The sequence below is a fragment of the Coregonus lavaretus genome (genome assembly GCF_964263955.1).
Source record: "Coregonus lavaretus genome assembly, chromosome: 21".
Lineage (NCBI taxonomy): Eukaryota > Metazoa > Chordata > Actinopteri > Salmoniformes > Salmonidae > Coregonus > Coregonus lavaretus.
The window spans coordinates 19,359,623-19,377,760 of record NC_140008.1 but is presented as its reverse complement, the minus strand read 5'-3'; the positions used below and the strand labels follow the sequence as shown (position 1 = coordinate 19,377,760).

The window sequence follows — 18,138 nt, the reverse complement described above, 5'->3', positions numbered from 1 at the left end:
AATTGTCAAATCACGTCAAAAAGCAGGTTACCTTCACACGTTCGTTAAAAAATAATTCCAGCATCTGAACAGTGCATTGCCCCGCCAACTTCCTTCAATTTGCAAGTGGGAGAAAGCATCCGAGCAAGCAAAACAGCGCCCTTGTGTCTTACTATATCAGGATGGTCGCTCTCCAGGAACAGGGTTGGAAAGCCCTATACTGGGGCGGCAGGTAGCTTAGTGGTTAAGAGTGGCTAATCCCCGAGCCGACTAGGTGAACAATCTGTCGATGTGCCCTTGAGCAAGGCACTTAACCCTAATTGCTTCTGTAAGTCGCTCTGGATAAGAGCGTCTGCTAAATGACCTAAAAATAAAATAAATACTATATGTAGCCCATGTATCTGATGCGGTCTGGCCAAAAGCACGACATGCCATACTCTTTTTGGCCAGACAGCATCACACATGGACTACTCATACTGAGACAGGCTGTTTTGCTCGCTCGGATGCTTTATGTGCGATTGATGATTCATTCTGTCGGCGCCCCTCTCCATCATGCAAATAAATTACCAATATTTAAATACGGTAGGGCGGACCAGGCCCCCTAATTATATCCTATTACACTGGATATAATTTTTTAAAGTTTTATAAGTTTTATAAACTGAAAGCAACTAGTTTGCAGTGTTGGAGTGAACTACATTTAGTTCCAACTAGTAATTCAACTACATTTTACAGTAGCTTGGTGGTAGTTGAACTAAATTCAACTCTTGGTAGTGTTTTCAGTAGTTAATTACTTTTTACTTCTGTTAACATCCGACTCCAGTGTTCAATTCTTGCAATTTGTAATCTATGATATTTCAGACTTAGATACGATCATTTATCACGAAGTATATGGATATAGTGAACTTTCTTAAAGTAACTTTAGTTTTCTTAAGGGGAGCTTTAGTGTAACTTAAGCTCTACTACCGGTAACGTTACCTAGTTAATTAGCTGTCAAACCAGCCCTCGTGTGCAAACAAAAGTAACGTCAGCTAGAAGAATGGCTAATTGTAGCGAAGGTTAACCAAATTAGGTTTCAACTAAGATATTCCATTTCAATTAAGCGCATCATCGTGAACAAAACCTACAGCTCCTCTCCGAACGTTCGCTACACCATTTCTGAGTCAGCAGCACGCGTTCAGCACCGATATCGTTAGTTAACTTGTGTTGTCAAAAGTATTTGCTAGTAAGTCAAAGTAATGTTGGACCTTACCGTCAAAACAAAACAATCAACCTTTTTCCTGATAGAAACAAACTTTGACGCCGAAGTTGTTGATTAGGGAATACAGACACGTGAACGTCACCTGCCCTGGCCTGCAAGTGTGCGCATGCTGATTCTTTGTGAGGAGAATGTGACGTGGCGGAGTTTAAGCACGCCTTTAATTTGGCCATGTAATTTGTAACCGAAAGCTTTGTATCTGACTTAAAAGATCAACGTGTCGTTTGAAATAATTTCCCTAATAGTAGAACAAATAATAGTGGTGATGAAACATTTTACATCCACCACATTCAGGGGATGACGTTGTTTGTATGTTGGTGCCCATAATAATGATAAACGTGTTACAAATGTGTTTTATTCTATTTTTTTATTATAATATCTTGAAATGACTTCTAAAGTATGTGGAAACCTACATCCATAAAAACATTTTTGACTGTACCAACAATAACCGACCATATTTCTCTCTGGTAATACATTGATAAAAAAAAACAAAAAAACATGAGCACACAAAAAGGATATGACCCTAGCTAGGTCCTTACAGCATTTTCTTCTGGGATAATGTCTTCAAAACCATATACATCATAAAACCATTTTAAGATGCAATATAAACCATTTTTGTGTCCTCCTTTGCTCTAAATAAGGGTAGCAGACCCGAGCATGCCGAGGATTTTCAGGTAGAGCAAGGTCTTGGTCTCTGTAGAGAAAATCCGTGTTTCAAATCCCAGGTGAAATTAGGGTTGATAGATAGTACAAGTAGCAATAAGTGGAAGAGAAAGAGAACATTGAGAGGCACTGTCTAGCAGCTATGGAAAAACTACTGCTACCAAGTGGTTGAGATTTTACGCACTGGCAAGGTCCTATTTAGACTAGACTAGAGGTTACATTCATTACATTTATATTTATTACACACATTACTGATTACAGCATTATTGTTGATTCTTTTTTTGTGTTGACCTTTCCTCAATAGATGCTTTTTTTTCAGCAGCTGCACATTAACTTTCTTGTTGTATCCACTTCTACTCTCTCGCTCTGGCATTACCCAATTAATGAATTACCATAGACGTTTTATAAATTCTGTGAAATGTTGCAAGAAACAAATGGCACAAATCTGCAGATTGTTGGATCCCTCACACATACATCTAAAATTCGTGACCAAATGTATACGTTTCTGGCCTTACCTGAGATTAATAAGGTCAGAGCGCACTCTAGTGGTCTAGTGGTCGATTTGCCTTAGTGGGCGGAGTCAATTCAGTATTCCGCCCTCATATATATATATAGATATATATATATATATAAAGATATATATTTATTTATTTTGGCCACTGACGTAAGAAGGAGAGGATAGCAACAGTTGCCTCGAGACCCCCGCGCGCCATAGTGACTGTAGCCGTGGAGACAGTTACTTACCAACGGGCGCAACACTCAGCAACAGCAGCAGAAGCAACTGGAACTCAACGAGCAAGTGAGAGAGGGGAAAGAGAGCACAGCCAGGGCAGAACTTATACAAGGCAAAGGTGAATATATCTTTACGGAGTTGAGACGATACATGTATTCTAATTTGGGATAACGACACTGTGGTATTGAATGCACACCAATCTATCTTTCATACCCTAGTTAGCTTTCTAGGTAACGTTAGCTAACGTTACTTTCCCTTCGTCACATCCACCCCACGAATCTTCTGTCAAGCATTAGCTACCTAACGTTAACTAGCCAGTTAGCTAAGCTAACGTCGTTTACTCCATCCAACGCGATTGCTTGTTAGCCATTTCTATAAGTTTACCAGCAAGTGAACTATCGTATTACTAACTATTTAGCTAAGTTAGTTCCATATTTGTACACATTTTTAATTTTTATACACGGGTTTAAGCTTTGTGCCAGGTTGTATGCAGAATGGAATTATCGTTTTTTTCTGCTATCATATATGCCTGCTCTGAAGCTGCCAAGCTAGCTACCTACAGGTTGTACAGTAGCTAGCTAACGTTAGCTAAAATATCTCATCATGGGTGAACATTTTGTTAAATTTTACTTTGTGGATGTGACTGACAACTTGCTGAAATGTCTAACTCAATTTAGCTAAGTTAGCTCGATTATACATGGTGCACACCAAATGCATTCACCTACTATACCAACTGTTTATCGCACAGCTATCCGAATTAGCCAACATTAGCTAGCTAGCTCCAGCTGGGTCAGTTAACGTTAGCATTAGTCTACCTTAAATAGCTAAGCATAGCTATTCCAAAATTGGACGGACAATTATTATATTTTACCAACACCCATCTCTAATGTCGACGTGTTAGCTGAATTAATAGATCGATAATATTGAATCTCGCTGCCAACAGTCGTTACTCGTTCTATTCGCAAGGCGAAACTTTTTAAACATGGAACAGTGGCGCGAGCTCATCTCCAATAGCTCACTAACAGTGAGTAACGTTAGTCGTTATTTGCTAGTTATGTTTATTACCTATCCTGTTACACAACACGCGGAAAGCTTGCCGGCTTACTGGCTACATCAAATTCAGGGTACCTGGGTGCCACTGTCGTGTCGATCTCGTTTTGGGAAGGGGGTGCATTGATGGCACAGTTTATTTCGCATGCTTTTTTGTTTTACTAAGAGGCTGTGTAAAAGCTGATTGAAAAGCTGTAAGTAGGCTAAGCCAAAGCAAATAGTAATTATGCTATAACACGTTAATAACCATATTCTTAGCTAACTATACATATTTCCCCATTTTCCACACCTTAAAAAATATGATTACCAAAAAGATGTTACAGCTAGGTGGTGCTATGATAGTTATTCCTCCTCAGTGGTCCTTTTCTAATTTGTGGCTAATTATTTTGAGTGGTTTAATATAGTTATCCCATGTGAAATTTGAGACATTATCACACCTTTGAAACAAATATACTTATAATTTATTATACAATTCAGCTGAATGTGGAACCCTAAACTGTGCCCCAGATCAAAATATCTCAAAGATCAGATGGACATCAGGAGACATTAACTTTAACAGCTTGACTCCGCTTGTCTGACTTCAGTCCAAATTTCTAGGAACAGTTCATCACCATTCACCACGGTGATGTTACACCTGTTCAACAGAGCCAGGGCAGTTGATGAGTTCTATCCAAGATAGTGACATATCGTCCAGGTGTCAGTTCTCATTAGGCGTGCTGCGCTATATAATTATCTTTAGAGCCGAGTGCCCATACCAGTGAAAACCATGGTGATAATGAGGATAATAGGCACGGAAGTGGCTAATGCAATGACTACAGCGAAGCCCTTCACTCTACTCTGATATTGCATTAATTTCTTGTCTAATAATTTGTCTCCGCTGACAATTTATATGCAGTTTGGTTGGGTTGCCTTTCAAAGATTTTGTTTTTTTGTCTCTGGTCCCAACTGAGTTCATCCTAAACTAATGACAGCTGTCAGACGCTCCTTTGTGAGACCTGTTTGCTGTAGTTGCAACAGTTGTTAATAATCTTTGTGGCATGAAAATGCACTCTTTTAATTAACTCTTTTAATTAAATATCTGTTTTCTGGTAATGGAATACACCGTCACAGGTGCACTTCCCCATAGGATGCCTCTCCCAAGGCGGAGAACTGAATGATTCATGTTGAGATGTATTATTGATGAAGCCCAATACCTGTTTCCTTTCATGTGAAATGGGGAGTATATTTTGTGTATTTTCATTAGCCAGTCTGTATATTTATGAGAGTTAGGTTGATGGTGGCTTTTTGAGTGCCATCTCTTAATGGGTCTTTTGTTGAAGGTTGTTAGTCTGCTACTCCACTAAATAGGCCTATAGGGACTGTGCTCTTAAAGTTTCCTTCAAAACTAAACTAAATTTCTTGCAGTCTAATCCTTATTTTACTAATACACCCTGATCTTGAACAAGGATAAAATCAATGTTTAAGGGATTACTGCACTTTTTTTTGACAAAGTAGCCTAATTCTGAAGTAATCTAGCTTTGATTGGTCTACAAAGAAAATAAATGTCCCTGAACCTCCATGCAGCCAGAATCCGATCGTGCTGCTGTTATGTTTACATGGCAACTTGATATATAAATACACCCAAAGTCATGGAAAGTGAGGGGATGGGTTGGGCCAGGGGGTAACGTGTTATTCTTTTAAAAGTCAGTGTTTTTAATCAGGTTATTTTCATCTCCCTGAATGTGGCGGGTGTACAAAGTTTTGGCTAGCAGAGGCAGGTCAGGTGGAAAAGGTGCTCAATAGAGGAGAGTGAGACAGAATGGAAAGAAGCTGGTACTGACTAGTTAAACCCATTCTGAGGTTTTGTACTAATTGTATTTTGGGAAGTGGGTGTCTTTCTTGTGCTCCATTGAAAATGACATCTTTCCTCTTGAGTAGCCTTCTTAATCAACAAACATCAAAACCTTTTTTAAGGCATGCTCAAGCAACAAACAAAAAAAACATTTGGATCAGGTGAAGGAATACATGCTGTTTGAGTTTACTGGGTAACTTTCAACATATATTTTCTTTTGGTCTGCCAGTGGCTTCGTTATTGACACAGCCTACATACAGCCTGTGATTATGGTCATACTTCGGTGCCTCCCAGCGATGAATGCCACTGTGACCTGTGATTCACCACTGCTGCCTGTGGTCCAGGTTTAGTCCTGTCTGTACTCTTCCTATGGACCCCTGTCTTAAGCATCCACTCTGGTGTTGCTTTTGTGATGGTTTTAGCAGTGTCCACAGTAACCCTATACCATGTTGAGGTTTTAAGGTCCCTGGTACAGTGCAGCTCTCAAATGGACAGCTGCAGTGGTCCCTGTGGGTGGGGGGAGGTCAAATGTCCACTGTGTGTATGTGTTTATGCTGTATTTAGCTAATCTGGATGAGTTCCAGCACTGAGGAGAGGCGCTCAGTCTAATACCCGGCCAATGGCTGTCTGATAAGTTATTGAGTGTCTGCACAAAATCAGACCACTTGATAGAAGCAATTCTGCATGTCACAAATGAACAATGTTAAGAACATACTTTTTTCAAAGAATTGTCATCACGACAGAGTAGGCTAATCTCGATTGCTGGCAATGGTTCACTGCTGGAGCATTTGCCAGAACCCAGTCAATCAATGTGTGGTGCTGATGGCCCATTTTTTTTTACACGAGTTATCAGCCATTCAATTATTTTAGTAGCTTTTGATTCACATCCTATTTTAAAAGCCAATAGTTGGTGCACTAGCAGCAGCATGCCTAATTTATGTAGATGTCATCACTGTTGTTTTTACAGTTATGGTGTTAAGATCCAAGAGCATTTAAAATTGGAATTCGTCCTTGCTGTGCTTACTGAGCCATCTGGTCTCTGTACATTTGATTATCTGACATTAACTCTGATTTTAATGAGATTTGCCAAACCTCCAGTCAGAAATGTCATGAATTCACTGAACAGAGCAGAGGCACAGAGAAGAAGATTAATACCTTTGGGGAGTTGTTAATGTGTACATGGAAAGTAATGGTGTGGCGGTTTTCTACATAAGAAAGGGGCAGGACTCAGGTAGTTTTTTTCTCTGTTGTTATTACAGTTAACTCTTAACTCCGCCACCACTTGTACAAAACCAACGAGGGAAATTCTTTAATTTCAAGTGTCCACGTGCAGTAAATCTGTTTTGTCTTGCAGACAGTGTTAAGTTGTCGACACAGGTAGTGCGATTTGGAAATCACAAAGTAGGTTTTTGTCTCCAAGCTACTGAGAACCAGTCTCACCAGGTACAAAAAACGTAACCCATGATTGGCTCTCAGTAGCAACAGGTTAAAACTTGTTGTGAAATGAAATGTTTTTCAGTTGTTTTCTCTCTCTCGTCACCAGGGGCATTCTTTACATTCCACCTGATTTGTATCGTAGCTACACAACTGCTAATTACATTTCCTGCCACAAACAGCAGACGGGGTTCTGACATTTGCATCACAATGATGGCCCCCCCCTCAACTTTTTTCAGCCAGAGACCGTAGACCTCCCCCAACCCTCTCTCCACTTTCTCTCTCTGGTTCTTTTCTTTTGTGGAGTTTTCCTTAGTCCAAATATGTATTTTTATGTGGATGTTTTCATTTCTCATGTTAAAAAAGCAACAAGTATGCACGCATTACTGCACATCACGTTTAGATAAAAGTGTCTGATAAATGGCATATATTATATACAGTGAGGGGGAAAAAGTATTTGATCCCCTGCTGATTTTGTACGTTTGCCCACTGACAAAGACATGATCGGTCTATAATTTTAATGGTAGGTTTATTTGAACAGTGAGAGACAGAATAACAACAACAAAATCCAGAAAAACCCATGTCAAAAATGTTATAAATTGATTTGCATTTTAATGAGGGAATTAAGTATTTGACCCCTCTGCAAAACATGACTTAGTACTTGGTGGCAAAAATCACAGAGGTCAGACGTTTCTTGTAGTTGGCCACCAGGTTTGCACATATCTCAGGAGGGATTTTGTCCCACTCCGCTTTGCAGATCTTCTCCAAGTCATTAAGGTTTTGAGGCTTGACAGTTATTTTGTGTTTCTTCCATTTGCGAATAATCGCACCAACTGTTGTCACCTTCTCACCAAGCTGCTTGGCGATGGTCTTGTAGCCCATTCCAGCCTTGTGTGGGTCTACAATGTTGTCCCTGACATCCTTGGAGAGCTCTTTTGTCTTGGCCATGGTGGGGAGTTTGGAATCTGATTGATTGATTGCTTCTGTCTCTCACTGTTCAAATAAACCTACCATTTAAAATGATAGACTGATCATGTCTTTGTCAGTGGGCAAACGTACAAAATCAGCAGGGGATCAAATACTTTTTTCCCTCACTGTATTATAACAAGTATGACCATGAACTTGCTTCAAAATAATAACTGTATGTCCATTGAGAAGAGATTTGCTTAGATTTGTGAGCAGGCTACTTACCGTTTCTTTGCTGTCTGCATGGCTGCACTTCAGAAGCAATTTAATAAGAGGATTTGACAAGGAACAGGGGCAGAGGAGGCTCGCAGGCCTTGCAGGTGGAAGGCTTCCTGGGTTTAGGGCTGAAAGTAGGGCTGTGGTGGTCATGACATTTTGTCAGCCGGTGATTGTCAAGCAAATAACTGCCGGTCTCATGGTAATTGACCGTTAATTAACAAACACATTTAGCAGCTCCTGGCATCCACGCATAGCCTACAAGCCACTGATAGAACATCTACATTTTAAAAAGTCTAATAAATCCATTTAATATAGCCCATACCATCACAATAAATCTGTTATTTATTTTAGACAGGTCTAAAGAAACACAATATGAAGAAAATGTAGTTTATTTCAGAAGAACAGAATAGCATACTCTGAGTTGTCCTTATGTTAGGCCCTGATCTGACTATGCCATATGGCTGTGGGCTACACTAGTTCATTTAGCTTAGATTAGTTTAGAATTCCATGGCATTATTTTGTAGTATGAAGAATACAATTGAACATAGCTGAATAGAATAGAAAGGATATTTTCTCCAAAATATTTGAGGGAGTACGCACAAGGCTATTCTGTGCTGAATGGTTAACAAAGAAACAGGTCCTCCTATATGCTTAATTTAGAGTTATTTATGCAACTGTAGTTGTGATCCAAACGTTGGGTTATATGTTTTGACTTTTAATACATTCTAAGGCTGCATGATGCGACTCTAATGATGATTTGAAAAAAGTTGCATGAAAGGCATGAGTTCTGCTTTGTTTTTTGCGCGGGCTGCACAGTCTCTGCAACAGTCTCTCATTCATAATTTGACAAGCACTTGATAATGCCTCGAATTTCCCGTCAGCATCCCCTTTGTTTGGCCGTAATGCCCCTTAAAAAATCCATGCCTTTTGCAACCAGTGGCCATTGTGCCCTTGGGCTGAATATAATAATTATAATTATCTTCTCCCGGCTGCGTGCTCCGAAACACCTCGCACTCACATGGCTCTCTCAGATATATAAATTCTTATTAGCCAATGCCCGTCACATGATCGGGTCCTTCTCACAGGCTACAAGTGAAGACAGACACATCGGGGACGCAACTGCGCGTGTCCTTATCGAATTCCAAGGCGCATATTGAAGATGTTGGAAGAACTGTCCACATTTACTTTTTGTCAGCAACAAGATGAGTAGGCCTAACGAACAGAAAAAGCACTAGCCTATGTCCATGTACTATCCCCCATAGTACAAATGTTGACCTATTCTGTGAGAGAAATAAATATTCCAAACATAGTCTGGGACAGTTGTGGGATGCAATAGATCCCAAATTAATACACCCACTCGCATCAAAAAACATTTTAAAAGCAATGAGGCTGACGCAACAGATCAGAACATTTATCTTAAAATGTTGATAAACTATTAGGCTATTTCTTCACATTATGAGCGCAGCAATGTGCACACGGCTGTAGGCTATAAGCGCGAATGTTCCAAAATGCAATTAACGGGAAAACACCATTCTCAAAAGTGACCGCAAATGCGATTATGCATGAAATGCTTTTATTATAAAGGAGCATTTTTATGGTGAAAATCTTCCCCAAACTTCATACTCACGCGTTGCATATGTATGCCAGTTAGGCTCTACACCCGTTGTAAAGTGGATTCATGTGCTTAATTTTAAGAAGTTATTTGGCCACTTTAGTTGTGATACAAACCTTATTAAAACATATAGGCCTATGGACTAGGCTACATGAGGTGTGCGACTATGATTTGAAAAAGTAGCTAAAAAAGGTATGCGCTGTTTCTTTCCTTAACGCACACAAGCTGGGCGTCATTCACAAGTAATAGGTTAATATTGGCACCCATCACACTATTCTTGATTTAATCTTGTCTTTAAATATACTAAATAATATGTGTGAAATTTGTTTTGATTTAGAATGGACCATTATCATGCACCTGTCTCGAAACAGGGACAGGGGAAAAAATGTATGTAATCTATGCGCTTAAATAGCGAATGGAGGACGCTTTTCCCGTGGTTCATTTCATCATGCCAGCCAGGTAGGCTATACTCCTGTTGTAAAGAGAAGCAATGTGTTTAATATTAGGAAAGTTGAGAAATAAAAATAATAGGCCTAGCCTATAGAAAGCTGATGGGATCCTCCTCTTTTTAATAGAGGCCATCAAAACTCTGTTTTCTCACGCAATTGCATAGCCTATAGAAATGTTGCGCAACATGAGCTCATGGGCTCTCATTAAGTGTTTGATTAGATTTTCGATAACATTTGCATTGATGTCAGAGTGATTAGAGGGACAATGGAGTGCTGAGTACCAGGCAGTTAGCAAATTTGGTAGGATACTAATGACCATCAGCAGCAACAGAGCTAGGAGAAGCATAATTACTGTGACTAAACGGTCACGTGGAATTTGACTGCCATCATGACTCGTGACCGCCGGTGTGGCGGTAATATCGGTCACCGTAACAGCCCTAGCTGAAAGCACTCCTCAAATTGTCCTTCAGACAAATTGTAGCATTTTTCTTCCTCTAATCAACATGAACCCATGAGTCACAATGATAAGACATCCAAAAAGTTCCTCTCTGACACAACAGCCAGTAAGAAAGACTACATTAACCATTTTAAATGTTTGATTTATTAAGAAATTGACATTGACTGATGTCAGATACAACCACAGAGTCATGTTGTCATTAAATGTAGGAACCAACACCCATCTGTAATATCTTCTTACTACTAATAAGTTCTTAATATCAACTCAGGAAGAGGCCCATCATATTGCTGTTAGATTTTGGCGTGTTAGCTGAATTAATAGATAGATTATATTGAACCTTGCTGCCATTTAGCAGTCACGGAGATTGTGATGTTGTATTGTAAGGATAAAACAGACTGGTTGAGTCACATTCATCGGATAGTAGAAGACTAGAAGTGGTCAGCATACTATCCATTGCATGATAAACCATTTGTACGTTTAATGGGGAAACCATTTACTGGGTGACTCATTGGTTTGTTTAACGTATTGCTTGTGAAATTGTATGATCAATTGCTGTGTGTCATGTCTGCATGGAGTGAATCCCCTGTCAAGGAAATGCAGATTCCTCTTGTGAGATAAAACCTGCTACTTGGGTTCAGAGGCCAGGATGATAGCTGGAGCACTACCTCTGCCAGCTACTGAGGTCATCTCTCCGGTATCTCTCAGTCTGGAAAAAATGATTCACCCCTGCACAAGAGCAACTGAAAAGAGATCTGAAATGTGCTTTGTCTGTTTTGACTGCTCTCAGCCTTTCTTCTACAGGCAGTTACCGCTTGCACACTTTAGTCTTTGAAAGTGAAAAGATAATATGCACATCTCGACAGGAAGCTAATGTGGGTTTATATTTAGATATGCCTGGGATGTGATTATGAAAAGTCATAGTCCATGGCTTACTGTGATAGTGAACTTGCAAAGCAGCAGAGGCACTGAATTTATTTGAGCCTTATGTTCATTAGGAGTTATCCAGAAACCCTTGAATTAAATATTTTCTCAAATTACAGCTGCAAGATTAGTCAACCTACCTTAATGGATATGTGCTTGGGTTTTAGGACCAGGTTAACACGTTAGTGAGTCCAGAGCACAATTTTGGATGCTAAAGCAGTTCCACCTACAGTTTAGGGAAAGTCTGGACCAGGGTTTCCGTTAGCCGGTATACAGTGAGGGAAAAAAGGATTTGATCCCCTGCTGATTTTGTACGTTTGCCCACTGACAAAGACACGATCAGTCTATAATTTTAATGGTAGGTTTATTTGAACAGTGAGAGACAGAATAACAACAAAAAAATCCAGAAAAACGCATGTTAAAAATGTTATAAATTGATTTGCATTTTAATGAGGGAAATAAGTATTTGACCCCCTCTCAATCAGAAAGATTTCTGGCTCCCAGGTTTCTTTTATACAGGTAACGAGCTGAGATTAGGAGCACACTCTTAAAGGGAGTGCTCCTAATCTCAGCTTGTTACCTGTATAAAAGACACCTGTCCACAGAAGCAATCAATCAATCAGATTCCAAACTCTCCACCGTGGCCAAGACCAAAGAGCTCTCCAAGGATGTCAGGGACAAGATTGTAGACCTACACAAGGCTGGAATGGGCTACAAGACCATCGCCAAGCAGCTTGGTGAGAAGGTGACAACAGTTGGTGCGATTTATTCGCAAATGGAAGAAACACAAAATAACTGTCAATCTCCCTCAGCCTGGGGCTCCATGCAAGATCTCACCTCGTGGAGTTGCAATAATCATGAGAACGGTGAGGAATCAGCCCAGAACTACACGGGAGGATCTTGTCAATGATCTCAAGGCAGCTGGGACCATAGTCACCAAGAAAACAATTGGTAACACACTACGCCGTGAAGGACTGAAATCCTGCAGCGCCCGCAAGGTCCCACTGCTCAAGAAAGCACATATACAGGCCCGTCTGAAGTTTGCCAATCTGAATGATTCAGAGGAGAACTGGGTGAAAGTGTTGTGGTCAGATGAGACCAAAATGGAGCTCTTTGGCATCAACTCAACTTGCCGTGTTTGGAGGAGGAGGAATGCTGCCTATGACCCCAAGAACACCATCCCCACCGTCAAACATGGAGGTGGAAACATTATGCTTTGGAGGTGTTTTTCTGCTAAGGGGACAGGACAACTTCACCGCATCAAAGAGACGATGGACGGCGCCATGTACCGTCAAATCTTGGGTGAGAACCTCCTTCCCTCAGCCAGGGCATTGAAAATGGGTCGTGGATGGGTATTCCAGCATGACAATGACCAAAACACACGGCCAAGGCAACAAAGGAGTGGCTCAAGTAGGAGCACATTAAGGTCCTGGAGTGGCCTAGCCAGTCTCCAGACCTTAATCCCATAGAAAATCTGTGGAGGGAGCTGAAGGTTTGAGTTGCCAAACGTCAGCCTCGAAACCTTAATGACTTGGAGAAGATCTGCAAAGAGGAGTGGGACAAAATCCCTCCTGAGATGTGTGCAAACCTGGTGGCCAACTACAAGAAACGTCTGACCTCTGTGATTGCCAACAAGGGTTTTGCCACCAAGTACTAAATCAGGGGTCAAATACTTATTTCCCTAATTAAAATGCAAATCAATTTAACATTTTTGACATGTGTTTTTTCTGGATTTTGTTGTTGTTATTCTGTCTCTCACTGTTCAAATAAACCTACCACTAAAATTATAGTCTGATCATGTCTTTGTCAGTGGGCAAACGTACAAAATCAGCAGGGGATCAAATACTTTTTTCCCTTCATAGGTACACTTCAACTGTGAGAGACATAATCAAAACAAAAAAACAAAAAAAATCCAGAAAATCACATTATATGATTTTTAAGTAATTAATTTGCATTTTATTGCATGACATAAGTATTTGATCACCTACCAACCAGTCAGAATTCCGGCTCTCATAGACCTGTTAGTTTTTCTTTAAGAAGCCCTCCTGTTCTCCACTCATTACCTGTATTAACTGCACCTGTTTGAATAATAATAATAATAATATGCCATTTAGCAGACGCTTTTATCCAAAGCGACTTACAGTCATGCGTGCATAATTTTTTTTGTGTATGGGTGGTCCCGGGGATCGAACCCACTACCTTGGCGTTACAAGCGCCGTGCTCTACCAGCTGAGCTACAGTACACTCGCTCTACACTCGTTACCTGTATAAAAGACACCTGTCCACACACTCAATCAAACAGACTCCAACCTCTCCACAATGGCCAAGACCAGAGAGCTGTGTAAGGACATCAGAGATAAAATTGTAGACCTGCACAGGCTGGGATGGGCTACAGGACAATAGGCAAGCAGCATGGTGAGAAGGCAACAACTGTTGGTGCAATTATTAGAAAATGGAAGAAGTTCAAGATGACGGTCAATCACCCTCGGTCTGGGGCTCCATGCAAGATCTCACCTCGTGGGGCATCAATGATCATGAGGAAGGTGAGGGATCAGCCCAGAACTACACGGCAGGACCTGGTCAATGACCTGAAGAGAGCTGGGACCACAGTCTCAAAGAAAACCATTAGTAACACACTACGCCCTCATGGATTAAAATCCTGCAGCGCACGCAAGGTATCTCTGCTCAAGCCAGCGCATGTCCAGGCCCGTCTGAAGTTTGCCAATGACCATCTGGATGATCCAGAGGAGGAATGGGAGAAGATCATGTTGTCTGATGAGACAAAAATAGAGCTTTTTGGTCTAAACTCCACTCGCCGTGTTTGGAGGAAGAAGAAGGATGAGTACAACCCCAAGAACACCATCCCAACTGTGAAGCATGGAGGTGGAAACATCATTCTTTGGGAATCTTTTCTGCGAAGGGGACAGGACGACTGCACCGTATTGAGGGGAGGATGGATGGGGCCATGTATCGCGAGATCTTGGCCAACAACCTCCTTCCCTCAGTAAGAGCATTGAAGATGGGTCGTGGCTGGGTCTTCCAGCATGACAACGACCCGAAACACACAGCCAGGGCAACTAAGGAGTGGCTCCGTAAGAAGCATCTCAAGGTCCTGGAGTGGCCTAGCCAGTCTCCAGACCTGAACCCAGTAGAAAATCTTTGGAGGGAGCTGAAAGTCCGTATTGCCCAGCGACAGCCCCGAAACCTGAAGGATCTGGAGAAGGTCTGTATGGAGGAGTGGGCCAAAATCCCTGCTGCAGTGTGTGCAAACCTGGTCAAGACCTACAGGAAACGTATGATCTTTGTAATTGCAAACAAAGGTTTCTGTACCAAATATTAAGTTCTGCTTTTCTGATGTATCAAATACTTATGTCATGCAATAAAATGCAAATTAATTACTTAAAAATCATACAATGTGATTTTCTGGATTTTTGTTTTAGATTCCGTCTCTCACAGTTTAAGTGTACCTATGATAAAAATTACAGACCTCTACATGATTTGTAAGTAGGAAAACCTGCAAAATCGTCAGTGTATCAAATACTTGTTCTCCCCACTGTATATATATATATATATATATCTCCTTACCATACACATATACAACCCCACCACCCCTTCCCTAATTGGAGTAAACTAGTGAACAACAATGCTTAGGCCTCTACTTCCAGCTTATACATACTATATACATTTTATGGACACAGTCAATTTTACAATAATTATATTTTGTTTGTTTTTACTCCTGAACTTCCTCTACCCTCAACCTCTGATCATTTTCATGATGTCCATCCGGTTTGCTTCTAAATGCCATATCTTTCTAACTGTGCTCTTTCACAAAATCTCTCAACCTATATACTTATTATGGACACAGTATGCTTTACATTAGTTATCTTGTTGTTATTAGTTGTTGTTAGTTGTTTTTAGTCCCATCCTTCAACTTCAAATAACACCATCCATATTGGATTTCTATTTGCCATATATTTTTCAACTGTACTGTGATGTTTTACAAAAGTTTTGAACCTTTCTATTCTCATTGTTTCTACAGTTTATGAATTGAAAATAAACATTTTTGCTAAAAGTATTATTATATTATTGATCGATTGACTGACCTTTCAGATCACCCAGTAGTGCTATCTGCAGGGTCAGCTCCATGCAAATATTGCAATCCTTCAGCCATTCCTGGACCTGTGTCCAAAAACAAGCTACAAATGGACAGTACCAAAACTAATGATTCTGTCTCTTCACAGCCAAATCTGCAGAGCTGGGAAGATTGTATCCCCTATACAAATAACATTCTATTGGTAGCAAGAATTTTATATAATAATTTAAATTGAAAAATTATAGGTTTTGAATCCGGCGTCGTTTTGCGTTTCAGTTCATAAACACTATGCCATGGAATCGGTACGTCAAAAATCTCATTCCAACTATTTTGCAATCTGTATGGGACGGCTGTCAATCTTTTGGTCCTTAAATGAAACTGGTAAACTTGTTTATTCATCACAATTTTCTTTAACCAATTATGTTCTTTAATGCAATGCCGACAGACAAGTTCCTTTTTTATTATGTTCATTAGATTGACGCATAGGCTCTTAAGGATTAAGATGAATTACAATACTCTAAATGTGATTTTTAGCGTTACACACCCAATGCATATACACTGCCGGTCAAAGGTTTTAGAACACCTACTCATTCAACGTTTTTTCTTTATTTTTACTATTTTCTACATTGTAGAATAATAGTGAAGACATCAAAACTATGAAATAACACATATGGAATCATGTAGTAACCAAAAAAGTGTTAAACAAATAGCCACAGCTTTGTACATTCTTGGCATTCTCTCAACCAGCTTCATGAGGTAGTCACCTGGAATGCATTTCAATTAACAGGTGTGCCTTCTTAAAAGTTAATTTGTGGACTTTTTTCCCTTAATGCATTTGAGCCAATCAGTTGTGTTGTGACAAGGTAGTGGGGTATACAGAAGATAGCCCTATTTGGTAAAAGACCAGGTCCATATTATGGCAAGAACAGCTCAAATAAGCAAAGAGAAACGACAGTCCATCATTACTTTAAGACATGAAGTCAGTCAATATGGAACATTTCAAGAACTTTTCAAGTGCAGTCGCAAAAGCCATCAAGCGCTATGATGAAACTGGCTCTCATGAGGACCGCCACAGGAATGGAAGACCCAGAGTTACCTCTGCTGCAGAGGATAAGTTCATTAGAGTTACCAGCCTCAGAAATTGCAGCCCAAATAAATGCTTCACAAAGGTCAAGTAACAGACACATCTCAACATCAACTCTTCAGAGGAGACTGTGTGAATCAGGCCTTCATGGTCGAATTGCTGCAAAGAAACCACTACTAAAGGACACCAATAAGAAGAAGAGACTTGCTTTGGCCAAGAAACACGAGCAATGGACATTAGACTGGTGGTAATTTGTCCTTGGGTCTGGAGTCCAAATTGGAGATTTCTGGTTCCAACCGCCGTGTCTTTGTGAGATGCGGTGTGGGTGAACGGATGATCTCCGCATGTGTATTTCCCACCGTAAAGCTTGGAGGAGGAGGTGTTATGGAGTGGGGGTGCTTTGCTGGTGACACTGTCTGTGATTTTATTTAGAATTCAAGGCACACTTAACCAGCATGGCTACCACAGCGTTCTGCAGCGATACACCATCCCATCTGGTTTGGGTTTAGTGGGACTATCATCTGTTTTTCAACAGGACAATGACCCAACACACCTCCAGGCTGTGTACGGGCTATTTTACCAAGAAGGAGAGTGATGGAGTGCTGCATCAGATGACCTGGCCTCCACAATCCCCCGACCTCAACCAAATTGAGATGGTTTGGGATGAGTCGAACCGCAGAATGAAGGAAAAGCAGCCAACAAGTGCTCAGCATATGTGGGAACTCCTTCAAGACTGTTGGAAAAGCATTCCAGGTGAAGCTGGTTGAGAGAATGATAATAGTGTGCAAAGCTGTCATCAAGGCAAAGGGTGGCTATTTGAAGATTTTCAAATATAAAATATAGTTTGATTTGTTTAACACGTTTTTGGCTACTACATGATTCCATGTGTGTTATTTCATAGTTTTGATGTCTTCACTATTATTCTACAATGTAGAAAATAGTAAAAATAAAGAAAAACCCTAATTTCTCAAATGTCCGGTAAATTAGAATTTTGCCGGTCACGTTGTCCAGCGGCAAATTTTCCTAGCAGAAACCCTGGTCTGGACTAAAGCTTAACCCAATGAGCCTTATCCCACTTCATGTTCTTAGTCACAGGTTGTTTTGTTTAAATGTGATCCATCTATGATGATACCATGCAACAGGTCATGTTTTTCTTTGGATTATCAAAGGGAAAGCTGCTCAACTAGTGTAGTAAGAAATCAGAGGAAGACTTCTAACAGAAAGCACACGTAATGTCTAGAAAATGTTGCATGACAGAGTAGCTTTAGGAGTTTTTTCTTTGCATCTTGCTGTGTATGATTCTTTTAAGATGCCGTTCCGACCTCATCTGCTTTGACACTCAGATGGAATGGATTTTCTGGAATGCTTGAAAAGATGTGTCTACAGTGCACA

At 40.4% G+C, this 18,138-nt stretch overlaps 2 protein-coding genes across 2 annotated transcripts in view; one reads left to right on the top strand and one right to left on the bottom strand.

The window, feature by feature from the left end:
• The window catches only part of LOC311148902 (long-chain-fatty-acid--CoA ligase ACSBG2-like), a 45,311-nt gene extending 43,985 nt beyond the window's left edge, over positions 1-1,326 (bottom strand). The window contains exon 1 of the mRNA XM_084185921.1: positions 1,229-1,326. The gene's annotated coding sequence lies outside the window, so the exon portion shown is untranslated. The remainder of the gene's footprint in view (positions 1-1,228) is intronic.
• Positions 1,327-2,608: 1,282 nt separating this feature from the next.
• The window catches only part of LOC311148903 (DNA-binding protein RFX2-like), a 54,278-nt gene continuing 38,748 nt past the window's right edge, over positions 2,609-18,138 (top strand). Inside the window, exon 1 of the mRNA XM_084185923.1 lies at positions 2,609-2,748. The gene's annotated coding sequence lies outside the window, so the exon portion shown is untranslated. The remainder of the gene's footprint in view (positions 2,749-18,138) is intronic.